Genomic DNA, 9,932 nt, shown 5'->3' on the forward strand with positions numbered 1-9,932 from the left:
CGTGCGCAACGACGGAGGAGGAAGTTGCAAAGGGAAAGAGAAGTCGCTGCAATTTCCCTATCCTGTACCGAGGAGACGACGTACAGGGATGCACTTATGCGGGCCACGGAAGGAATCAACCTGAAGGACCTGGGAATTGGCACCATGTCCTGCAGGAGAGGACTTACAGGTGCCTTTATATGGCAGGTACGAGGCAAAGGGGCAAATGCGAAGGCCGACCGGGTGGCGGAGGCCTTGAGGAATGCTGTCCCAGGGGCAAAAATCACCCGCCCCCTTCGTACGAGCACCATGAGGCTGGTGGGATTGGACGCGTACGCCAATGGTACCGTCATAAGGAACGCACTTTTGGAGGTGCGATCTGGAACGGACCCCAACCTCATTAAGGTCGGAGAGATCAGGATTGGCAGGGGCAGACTTGGTGAGGCCACTGTCACGGCTCCGATGCCTGTTATCAGAGCGGCCCTGGAAAGGGGCAGAATAGACGTGGGACTCACAAAGGTGAGAGTGCACGAACTCAGGCAGCGGCCCCTCACATGCCACCGGTGCCTTGCGCGAGGACATGTCGTGGCAACGTGCCCGGCCACAAAGTCTAGGACAGACTTGTGCTACATCTGTGGGAAGCCGGGCCACGTGGCCAAAGCATGTACGGACAAGGTGGCGTGCCCGGTTTGCACAGATGCTGGCCGGAAACAGACTAACCATCGAGCCGGTTCCTGGGAGTGCCCGGTTGTGCCTCCCAAGAAATGGGTGGACAAGGTGTTCGTGAGGGCACCAAATGGTGGTTCGGAGACAATGACAAACAGGAGAAGTGTAGTGACAGGGAAAGAGACCCATAGAGGAATGTCACAGGAAGACATGGAGGTGGAACAAGGGGTACCGAGCACCTCAATAGTGGTAGAAACAGCGGAGAGTCCATAGACAATGTTCTCTGCTGTTCTACAAACCAACACAAACCACGCGCGCCGTGCACAGGACTTGCTGGCACAGCGCATGCGCGAGGACAGAGTAGAGCTGGCGATCATTGCGGAACCATGGTGGGTTCCTCCGGGGGATGAGAGGTGGTTCTCATCCCTAGGAGGGACCTCACTCTCCGCGGTGCTTGTGGGCGAAAGTAGAAGACCCTGTAGCCTTGTGCGTAGGGGCCTTTTCTATGTAGCCGTTAAATGGGGGGACTCGCTGGTAGTCTCGGTTTACTTTCCTCCCAGCGAGAACATAATTATGTTTAGTAGACTCCTTAATGAGCTTGAGGAGCTTTTAGAAGCATTTCCCGCTCTCCCAGCGTTGGTGGCTGGCGACTTTAATGCCCGGTCCAGCAGATGGGACCCAGAAGGCAGGAGTAACCGGAGAGGTGAGTTGCTCTGTGCCTGGGCCAATAGATTGGATCTGGGTTTGCTGAACCGGGTTGGCTGTCCTACGTGCGTTCGACCACAGGGGTCGAGCGTCATAGATCTAACGTGGGGCACGTCGGCGGCTGGCGTCCGCCTCTCGGACTGGAGAGTGGATGAGGTTGAGTCCCTGTCGGACCACCTACATATTAGATATAATTATAGGCACGAAGCTACAGGGGTCCGAAACTCTTGCCCACAGGAGAAAAAGTTTCCTCGCTGGAAGATTAACTCCCTGGATGAGGACTACTTGGCGGCGGCCCTCATCTCGGGGGAGTGGACGGGTGGAATTGGATGCGGGAGAAGTGCGATCGGTGCGGACTGTGTGGACAAGATGGTGAAGTGGGCACAGTCTACACTGAAACAGGCGTGCGACACGGCCATGTCCCGGGTAAGGGGACAAACCCGTGGTAGAAGAAGTACTTACTGGTGGTCGGACGAACTAGCGAACCTTAGGGCCGTTGCGACGACCACAGTAAGGAAACTTTCCAGGGCCAGGAAGAAAAAGAAGAACGGCGATGAAATAGTGCGGTGCCTGGACGCTCGAAGGGACGCAAGGAGGGCACTGTCTAGGGCTATTAAAGTGGCCAAGAGGAACTCATGGAGGGACCTGCTGGACTCCATAGAGGAGGATCCATGGGGAAGACCCTACAAACTGGTCTTGGGGAAACTAAGGCCATATGCCCCACCAGTAACCGAAACCATGGAGGAGGAGGTACTGGAAAAAATCCTCTGTGAGTTGTTCCCAGGAGGACCAGGAGTTGAAGAGCCGCAGGAACCTACGCTATCGGAGGTAACTATCTCTGAAGAGGAGGTCTTGGCTGCTGCCCGGAAAAAAGGAAGAGGAAGAAAGGCTCCTGGACTGGATGGAATACCGGGTGTGGTTGTGCGTGCTGCGTCGATACACTGTGGGAAAGGGTTGGCGCAGTGCTTTTCTGCATGCCTTAGCACAGGAAAGTTCCCAACAGCGTGGAAGATAGCGAGGCTCGTCCTTATCAAAAAGAAAAGGGACGCGCCCCCGGACTCATCGGGATCATATAGACCCATATGCGTGATTGGCGAACTGGGGAAACTATTCGAGCGGATAGTCGTTGGCCGGATCAACAACTATCTAGAGGAGACTCGTACCCTGTCGTCATCACAATATGGGTTTAGGCCGGGAAGATCCACTGTGGATGCCGTCCTCGATGTTAAAAACTTCGTGGAGGCATCGACGCGGATCGGGAAGGTGGTTATCCTGGTGAGTCTGGATATCTCGAACGCCTTCAATTCCTTGCCGTGGACTGTGATCGTTAGGGCTATGGAGCGTGGAAAATTTCCACGTTACATAGTGGACATCATAAAGAGTTACCTGGACAAACGCGCCATAGCATACACGAACAAGTATGGACGCGTCGTGAAAAGACAGGTGTATTGTGGGGTCCCACAGGGATCCGTTTTGGGCCCTACGTTGTGGAACATTGCCTATGACAGTGTCCTCCGAATCCCGATGCCAGGTGGCTCCCGTGTCGTCTGCTATGCGGACGACACGGCCCTCCTGTCATCGGGATGGGACCTGTCGCAGGCCATCGTGAACGCCGAGCAGGACCTGGAAGTCCTGGTAAGGGAGATCGAGGGATTGGGCCTTAAAGTGGCGCCACAAAAGACGGAGGCCATGGCCTTCCCTGCCTCTGCCTTCTGCAGACGCAGGAATGTCTCACCCCCTAAGATTTGCCTTAGAGGGGTTCGCGTAGAGGTCAGAACCAGTGTGAAATACCTGGGCATTGTCGTAGACTCAAAAATGTCGTTCAGGCCCCACTTTGAGGCCGTAATTCCAAAAGCCGAGGGTATCCTTCGGCACCTTGGAAGGCTCCTTCCGAACCTTCACGGACCGGGCGAGAGGAAGCGGCGCCTCTATAGCGGCGTGATCCACTCGGTGCTCCTATATGGGGCACCGGTGTGGTGGCGCGCCATTGTGGAGGATACGCGAATCGGGCGGGCTGTGCGGAGCCTCCAAAGGAAGGTGGCGATCCGGGTGTGTTGTGCCTATAGGACGATCTCCTTCCATGCGGCTATGATGATCGCGGGGATTATTCCTCTCGGTCATTTAGCACCCCAGCTGGCGGAAACGTATGCGGCCGTTAGAGGCGCGGAGGAACCTGTTTCTCCGCGCGCTAAGGCTGTATTGGGTGCTCTTGCCAGAAGGAGGGCAATAGAGGCATGGAAGGCTGAGGAACTAGAGTTCATCGGGTCCCCAGAGGCAACGGGAGTGCGCACGAGGGCGGCCATTGCCGAATGGTTGGCTGAGTGGATTGGAAGGCCGTTCTCTATCGGAACGACATTTCATACCACGCAGCTGATGACCGGTCATGGATGTTTCTCGGCGTATTTATATGGAATAAGGAAAATCCCCTCCCCACGTTGTTTTCACTGCGAGGGGAGTGAGGATACGGCGGAACACACCCTGATCGACTGCCCGGCGTGGATGGATGCCAGGAATGAATTGATCGCCGCGATGGGGGGAGGTCAGCTAACCCTTCCCGGGATAGTCAGGGTTTCCCTGACTGTCCCGGGAGGATGGGCGGCCTTTCGGACCTTCGCTGGACGGGTTATGCGCGCAAAGGAGGACGCTGAAAGGCGCAGGGAACGGTTGCGTGCAGATGATGGATGTGTGAATGAGCGTGTGGGTTCGTACGCGGATGGGAGCGCGAACGATTGGCCGCATAGGAGAGTGATTCCAGTGCGGCCACCTCGGGCAAGGCTCCGAGCAGCTCAGGCGGCGCCTGGCTCAAGCGTCGCTCCTTTATAGTCGGTAGTTCGTATAAACGAAGGTGAGTGGGCCCGGTCAGAGCACCATGGGGTGGAAATCGGGCCAATATGTATATAGTCAGGGAGTATTTTGCGTCTCCAGGAGCTCGTTGGCCCCTGTCGAGTGCGCTATAGTGGTGTGAATGTGGATGTATGGATGAATGAGAGCAAGGCGAATACCGGCCTGGCTCACCGAGAAGGGGTGGTGGGTGAATTTGTAATACGCATATGTGTAATCCCGCCCACCACCTTGTTTTCTCAGCGCGTTAGATATAAGAATCGGGAGGTTTTTTAGTCGGTAGGCGACCCGTTCCTGGGAGCATTCCCAGGCGGGCTGAATCCGACACTCCTCTGAGTACCGGGCTCAGAGGGCCTATGAAGGTTTTTCCTCCTGACGAAACAAAAAAAAAAAAAAAAAAGGGTTGCGTCAGGGTTGCGTCAGGGTTGCGTCAGGGTTGCGTCAGGGTTGCGTCAGGGTTGCGTCAGGGTTGCGTCAGGGTTGCGTCAGGGTTGCGTCAGGGTTGCGTCAGGGTTGCGTCAGGGTTGCGTCAGGGTTGCGTCAGGGTTGCGTCAGGGTTGCGTCAGGGTTGCGTCAGGGTTGCGTCAGGGTTGCGTCAGGGTTGCGTCAGGGTTGCGTCAGGGTTGCGTCAGGGTTGCGTCAGGGTTGCGTCAGGGTTGCGTCAGGGTTGCGTCAGGGTTGCGTCAGGGTTGCGTCAGGGTTGCGTCAGGGTTGCGTCAGGGTTGCGTCAGGGTTGCGTCAGGGTTGCGTCAGGGTTGCGTCAGGGTTGCGTCAGGGTTGCGTCAGGGTTGCGTCAGGGTTGCGTCAGGGTTCCCCCTGTGGGTAGGGGGTTAGAATACTCCCACAGTATTCCCTGCTTGTCGTATGAGGCGACTAAAAGGGATTGTATGAATGGTGTATGAATGTTCTCGTATGGCTATTCCTATCTTTACTCTTCTATCACTCTCTTTTCTACTCTTTGCTCTCTATTGCTTCCTTCCGTTCCTTTCCTTTCCCTTGGGGAGCCTGGCTCCCTTGTATTAAAATAAAATATGATGAGTACGACGAATGGAATAAGCGGGCATGGGAGGGATACCCATGCCACGGCGGTGTCAGGTGGTGGTAGGGCAGGCCACCCGCCGTCGTCAACCAACGACTGCCAGGAGTTTGGGGTAGGCAACCTGGCCCCAGCTCTGGATAATGCGTCAGGAAGTGCATCGCAGGTAGGCGACCTGGCCTGCGGTGTGTCTAATGCGTCAGGAAGAGCAGGTAGGGATGAGGGCCACCTGGAGGAGTGGCAGAAGGCTGCTAGGGCGGCTGAAGGCATGCGTTTTGCCGGACTCACCATCAAACGGGAGACGCGGAAGGCGAAGCGTGCGAGGCCCGTAGTGTACTCGTCCGAGGAGGATGAGTCGGTGTTAGACTGGCCCGTGCTGGGGGAAGGAGGACGAGCGGAGACCCCTGCCTTGTCTCAGGTGGAGACTGGTAGGGTGATCGACACGCTAAAGGAGGCCTCCATCGATGCCGAAAGAGCTAGGCTGAGATGCCGGAACCTCAAAGGAGACATCTCGGGGGTAATGAAAAGGACCCATAGAATAACTATGGAGGGACTCAAGACCCTGAGAGTAAGGCTCCAAAACTGTGAAGATGATCCTCCGTCGGCGAAGGAAACAATTGCGCAGCTGAAGGCTGAACTGAAAGCGATGGAGCTGCGCAACAAGGAAGTGTCAGAGGAGAACACCCGCCTCAAAAGGGTAATCAAGAGGATGGAAACTCCCTTGGTTACCAAAACGAAGGATAGGACCCCGGACGCAAGGCATTCAGACGGGTCGGTGAAGGCACTGGCGGAGGCTGTCCGCAGTGTGCAGCAACAGCTGCAGCAAGTACAGCAGCAACAACAGCAACAACTGCAGCAAGTACTGCAACAGCTACACCAACAGCCGCAGCGGCAACAGCAGCAGCGTCAGCCGCAGCCGCAGAGACAACAGCAGCAGCAGCAACAACAACGGCAGCAGACGCTGAGTGGAGCAGCGACTGGGGCTGGTGGACCGCACAGGGGCCCCACACTCCGTGCTGAGTCCACTAGACCTCCTGCGAAGCAGGTAAGTGTAGGTAAGGCACTAACCCCGCAGGATGATTTTGTCCAGGTACTTGGCCGTAAGAGGAGGAGGGTCCAGAGGAGAGAAGCTAATGTACTCTCCCTGGCTGCATCAAGGGATGTAGTCAACGACGCTCAACCCTTGCTGGTACAGGCGCCCTCCAAGAAGAAAAGGAAGGGGAGAAACCGTGCGCAACGACGGAGGAGGAAGTTGCAAAGGGAAAGAGAAGTCGCTGCAATTTCCCTATCCTGTACCGAGGAGACGACGTACAGGGATGCACTTATGCGGGCCACGGAAGGAATCAACCTGAAGGACCTGGGAATTGGCACCATGTCCTGCAGGAGAGGACTTACAGGTGCCTTTATATGGCAGGTACGAGGCAAAGGGGCAAATGCGAAGGCCGACCGGGTGGCGGAGGCCTTGAGGAATGCTGTCCCAGGGGCAAAAATCACCCGCCCCCTTCGTACGAGCACCATGAGGCTGGTGGGATTGGACGCGTACGCCAATGGTACCGTCATAAGGAACGCACTTTTGGAGGTGCGATCTGGAACGGACCCCAACCTCATTAAGGTCGGAGAGATCAGGATTGGCAGGGGCAGACTTGGTGAGGCCACTGTCACGGCTCCGATGCCTGTTATCAGAGCGGCCCTGGAAAGGGGCAGAATAGACGTGGGACTCACAAAGGTGAGAGTGCACGAACTCAGGCAGCGGCCCCTCACATGCCACCGGTGCCTTGCGCGAGGACATGTCGTGGCAACGTGCCCGGCCACAAAGTCTAGGACAGACTTGTGCTACATCTGTGGGAAGCCGGGCCACGTGGCCAAAGCATGTACGGACAAGGTGGCGTGCCCGGTTTGCACAGATGCTGGCCGGAAACAGACTAACCATCGAGCCGGTTCCTGGGAGTGCCCGGTTGTGCCTCCCAAGAAATGGGTGGACAAGGTGTTCGTGAGGGCACCAAATGGTGGTTCGGAGACAATGACAAACAGGAGAAGTGTAGTGACAGGGAAAGAGACCCATAGAGGAATGTCACAGGAAGACATGGAGGTGGAACAAGGGGTACCGAGCACCTCAATAGTGGTAGAAACAGCGGAGAGTCCATAGACAATGTTCTCTGCTGTTCTACAAACCAACACAAACCACGCGCGCCGTGCACAGGACTTGCTGGCACAGCGCATGCGCGAGGACAGAGTAGAGCTGGCGATCATTGCGGAACCATGGTGGGTTCCTCCGGGGGATGAGAGGTGGTTCTCATCCCTAGGAGGGACCTCACTCTCCGCGGTGCTTGTGGGCGAAAGTAGAAGACCCTGTAGCCTTGTGCGTAGGGGCCTTTTCTATGTAGCCGTTAAATGGGGGGACTCGCTGGTAGTCTCGGTTTACTTTCCTCCCAGCGAGAACATAATTATGTTTAGTAGACTCCTTAATGAGCTTGAGGAGCTTTTAGAAGCATTTCCCGCTCTCCCAGCGTTGGTGGCTGGCGACTTTAATGCCCGGTCCAGCAGATGGGACCCAGAAGGCAGGAGTAACCGGAGAGGTGAGTTGCTCTGTGCCTGGGCCAATAGATTGGATCTGGGTTTGCTGAACCGGGTTGGCTGTCCTACGTGCGTTCGACCACAGGGGTCGAGCGTCATAGATCTAACGTGGGGCACGTCGGCGGCTGGCGTCCGCCTCTCGGACTGGAGAGTGGATGAGGTTGAGTCCCTGTCGGACCACCTACATATTAGATATAATTATAGGCACGAAGCTACAGGGGTCCGAAACTCTTGCCCACAGGAGAAAAAGTTTCCTCGCTGGAAGATTAACTCCCTGGATGAGGACTACTTGGCGGCGGCCCTCATCTCGGGGGAGTGGACGGGTGGAATTGGATGCGGGAGAAGTGCGATCGGTGCGGACTGTGTGGACAAGATGGTGAAGTGGGCACAGTCTACACTGAAACAGGCGTGCGACACGGCCATGTCCCGGGTAAGGGGACAAACCCGTGGTAGAAGAAGTACTTACTGGTGGTCGGACGAACTAGCGAACCTTAGGGCCGTTGCGACGACCACAGTAAGGAAACTTTCCAGGGCCAGGAAGAAAAAGAAGAACGGCGATGAAATAGTGCGGTGCCTGGACGCTCGAAGGGACGCAAGGAGGGCACTGTCTAGGGCTATTAAAGTGGCCAAGAGGAACTCATGGAGGGACCTGCTGGACTCCATAGAGGAGGATCCATGGGGAAGACCCTACAAACTGGTCTTGGGGAAACTAAGGCCATATGCCCCACCAGTAACCGAAACCATGGAGGAGGAGGTACTGGAAAAAATCCTCTGTGAGTTGTTCCCAGGAGGACCGGGAGTTGAAGAGCCGCAGGAACCTACGCTATCGGAGGTAACTATCTCTGAAGAGGAGGTCTTGGCTGCTGCCCGGAAAAAAGGAAGAGGAAGAAAGGCTCCTGGACTGGATGGAATACCGGGTGTGGTTGTGCGTGCTGCGTCGATACACTGTGGGAAAGGGTTGGCGCAGTGCTTTTCTGCATGCCTTAGCACAGGAAAGTTCCCAACAGCGTGGAAGATAGCGAGGCTCGTCCTTATCAAAAAGAAAAGGGACGCGCCCCCGGACTCATCGGGATCATATAGACCCATATGCGTGATTGGCGAACTGGGGAAACTATTCGAGCGGATAGTCGTTGGCCGGATCAACAACTATCTAGAGGAGACTCGTACCCTGTCGTCATCACAATATGGGTTTAGGCCGGGAAGATCCACTGTGGATGCCGTCCTCGATGTTAAAAACTTCGTGGAGGCATCGACGCGGATCGGGAAGGTGGTTATCCTGGTGAGTCTGGATATCTCGAACGCCTTCAATTCCTTGCCGTGGACTGTGATCGTTAGGGCTATGGAGCGTGGAAAATTTCCACGTTACATAGTGGACATCATAAAGAGTTACCTGGACAAACGCGCCATAGCATACACGAACAAGTATGGACGCGTCGTGAAAAGACAGGTGTATTGTGGGGTCCCACAGGGATCCGTTTTGGGCCCTACGTTGTGGAACATTGCCTATGACAGTGTCCTCCGAATCCCGATGCCAGGTGGCTCCCGTGTCGTCTGCTATGCGGACGACACGGCCCTCCTGTCATCGGGATGGGACCTGTCGCAGGCCATCGTGAACGCCGAGCAGGACCTGGAAGTCCTGGTAAGGGAGATCGAGGGATTGGGCCTTAAAGTGGCGCCACAAAAGACGGAGGCCATGGCCTTCCCTGCCTCTGCCTTCTGCAGACGCAGGAATGTCTCACCCCCTAAGATTTGCCTTAGAGGGGTTCGCGTAGAGGTCAGAACCAGTGTGAAATACCTGGGCATTGTCGTAGACTCAAAAATGTCGTTCAGGCCCCACTTTGAGGCCGTAATTCCAAAAGCCGAGGGTATCCTTCGGCACCTTGGAAGGCTCCTTCCGAACCTTCACGGACCGGGCGAGAGGAAGCGGCGCCTCTATAGCGGCGTGATCCACTCGGTGCTCCTATATGGGGCACCGGTGTGGTGGCGCGCCATTGTGGAGGATACGCGAATCGGGCGGGCTGTGCGGAGCCTCCAAAGGAAGGTGGCGATCCGGGTGTGTTGTGCCTATAGGACGATCTCCTTCCATGCGGCTATGATGATCGCGGGGATTATTCCTCTCGGTCATTTGGCA

Source organism: Vespa mandarinia, chromosome 13 (genome assembly GCF_050613455.1).
Source record: "Vespa mandarinia isolate Hongniang chromosome 13, ASM5061345v1, whole genome shotgun sequence".
NCBI classification, from domain to species: domain Eukaryota; kingdom Metazoa; phylum Arthropoda; class Insecta; order Hymenoptera; family Vespidae; genus Vespa; species Vespa mandarinia.